Raw genomic sequence first — 3,091 nt, forward strand, 5'->3', positions numbered from 1 at the left:
ACCTGTGGACTTCTAAATTAGTAAAATGTAACCCAGAGACCATCTCTGCTATCATTTGGAGAGAGTCCTCCTGGGAATATAGACAAGAGGAAGGCAGAGCCAAGAAATGGCAAGGAATGGATTCTTATTTACATGTTTTGAGTCCCTGGGTCCAGGTCTATCCATTGACTCTTCAGTTACATGAGAAAATATACCTAATTTTTGTTTTAAAAAATTTTATGTGGGGTAATCTGAAATGAAGTGCCTATTAAAGGGAAGGCTTTGGTGAACCAACTAGTTGCCGAGTCAGACCATATAAATGGCACAAGGAATGCAAGGGCAAGGATTGGACTGGTTACTTCTGATTGTGCTAGAAAACTTAAAGAAAATTATAGGCTCAAGGTTGCAAATTTTTAGCACAGGACATTTTTAGAAAACCAGGGATTCTCTATCACTGCCCTAAAAGCCTATCTTGTATCCACAGGTCTAACATACCAAAAACTAGAAGCAGAATCTTCTTAAGTAAAACAGTGAATTATCAGAGATAGAATTAACAGCTTCACTTGATCTCTGATGTGGATATGAAGATACCGACTGTAAAAAAATACTACAAAAATGGTACCCTGTGCTGGCAAACTCTGCGGAAGCAGCTCCCTCTTTTCCCTCATGAGGCTGGTCTTCTCTTTCTTGAAAACCCCAGAGACCTTATGGTAACCAGTCTCTAAGAAGGCCCTAGTGATTCACATCTCTTGGTATTAAATGCCCCTGTGCAGTCCCTTCCTACAATGAATAGGGCTGACTTTAATCTATAGAATATTGTAGAAATAATGGTGTGTGACTGCTGAGGCTAGGTCATAAAAGAAATTGTACTTTGTACTTTGCTCCCTTAGGTCTAGGGAATGCCAGATGCCATGTTGTGAGGACACTCAAGGAGTACCATAGAAAACCCCACATGGTGGGGAACTGAGACCTCCAGCCAATGACTAGAACTAACTTGCCAGGTACGTGAGTGGGCCATCTTAGAAGTAGATTCTACAATCTCATCAAGCCTTAAGATAACTGTGACCTCAGCTGACATCTTGATACCAAGCTCATGAGAGAAACTGAGTCAGAACCACCCAGCTATACAATTTCCAGATTCTTGGTCTACAGAATCTATCTGAAATGCTTGTCATTTTTAGCTGCTAAGTTTTGGTCAGTTACACAATAATAAATAATTCAGGTCTCATCTTGTACAGGGTTATCGATTTTTCTCCTTTCCCTCCCTTGGCTCTTCTTACTAATTCCAAACCTATAGAGTCAGGTCCTGGCATGCTTTAGGGGACCAATCACAAAGTAAATCTGGAGGAAAAAGGATTACATGCCAGAAAAATGGCAAGATTTTGCTCAAATGCATTAGCAAAAAGCTGGGGAATGTATAAGAATAGACTCTGATGGTATAAGACCAAGGGAAGAATTTATTGATAAAAACACTTACCAGACGCTTTGGAGTCAACGTAGGAGTTCAGGTATCTAGGAGTGGTCTGATTATGCTCAGGTGGTTAGTTAGAAATGACTCAACTGGTGAATGAAAGTAAATCAAGTTGGGTTGCCATACATTTCTTGATATAATGTTGATGTTGAAGACAAGTGCCAAAGGTTTGTGAGGAAAGAAACACTGAAGAGGATTGTTACTTGTATTGGATTCTCCACCCCAATGTTCCCCAAAAGTGCCTAGAGCACACCTTTTCATCATCGTATAGCATGAAGAAATATATTGATGAGAATAGCATACGCATCCCTAAATGTTAATGTAATGGCTGTTCTCTCTGGATAAAGGTTGCCATGTGTTGCCATTAAAATGGGACTTCTAATTTCAATAATGATGACAGACCCTGAGATGGCAGAGGCCAGATAGCAGAACATGACTACCATAGACACAGGGGGCACAATTACCAAAGCAAAGTAGTATCAGAGTGGTAATTGAAATGTTTGAACTACAGAGATTTTTGGTGGTTAATTAATCATCGAGTTTCTAGTACTAAAATAAATGGGCAGCTCACTAAGGATTTAAATATTTATGTAATTGAACAAACTTGGTTGGAAAAACAGAGGCCTGATTAGAGACACTGCTAAGAGAATCAGCCTTCACTCTTCCTAGTCCTGGGAAGTTTTCAGGTCCAGAGGCTCTTGAATACAGAGTACACTAGGTATCTTTGAGAGAAGATCTTCTGACGACATCAAAAGTATTTGTAAATCTTTCTCTCAACCTTTCCCCAAAGAAGCACACTATTTACTAGAATAAAACTATGCTGGGGAGTGGGGGGTGTGAAGACATCTTGAACTTTAAGGGATTATCGGACTATGGTGTTAATCCCTGTTGACCCAGAATACCCTGCAGACAAGATTTACTGGTTTTACTGTATACCGCCATCATCCAGTAGCAGCTGGCTTTTACAATTCTTGAATGATCTTTTGAAAACTCCAGTGCCAGTAGGGAGAGAACACTTTGCAAAGTTAAGAGTGTTATCCCATAGTAGAGATTACCAAATTACAGTCTGAAGGTCTATATCTTATTTTTATATAGCTTTTAAGAATGGCTTTTGTACTTTTTAAGGATTGTAAACAAAAATGGAATGTGACAGACACCATATGTAGTCCTTAAGGAGTGGGACATTTACTATCTGGCCCTTTACAGGAAATTTGCCAACTCTTGTCCTATATCAGTATTTGCTATAACTAGCTACTAATACAGTGTGCTGTTTCTCCTTTATCTATGTTGGGAACCCAGGCATGAGATAGACACTTTCACCATTATACATGATGATCTACTCATAAAATGTTTTGCTTTCTATTCTCACAACTTTGACCTTTGTAAATTTAAAGGTCTTAGTATCCGAGGAGTGCTCTTCCCAGAAAACCCAACAATGGTTCCATGTAATGGGAAATTTATACTATTAGATGATTATTTTGGGCTCTTTGTAACATTGAAATCATAGGGGAAAAAAGAAGTTATAGTTTACATTGGAATGATTAATCCTTGATATCAAAGGGAAACCTGATTGCTTCTACATAATGAAGTGAGGATGATAATGTCTAAACTCAGGGGATGCTTTAGATCACCTTCTAGTAT

At 38.8% G+C, this 3,091-nt stretch overlaps 1 long non-coding RNA gene across 1 annotated transcript; it reads left to right on the top strand.

Moving 5' to 3' along the window:
* Positions 1 to 1,924: 1,924 nt before the first annotated feature.
* LOC118501290 lies at positions 1,925 to 2,504 on the top strand. The gene is made up of 2 exons (XR_004903913.1): positions 1,925 to 2,128; positions 2,169 to 2,504. It is a non-coding gene; the product is annotated as an uncharacterized LOC118501290 (long non-coding RNA).
* The last annotated feature ends 587 nt before the right edge of the window (positions 2,505 to 3,091 follow it).

This window comes from Phyllostomus discolor, chromosome 6 (assembly GCF_004126475.2).
Source record: "Phyllostomus discolor isolate MPI-MPIP mPhyDis1 chromosome 6, mPhyDis1.pri.v3, whole genome shotgun sequence".
Taxonomy (NCBI): domain Eukaryota; kingdom Metazoa; phylum Chordata; class Mammalia; order Chiroptera; family Phyllostomidae; genus Phyllostomus; species Phyllostomus discolor.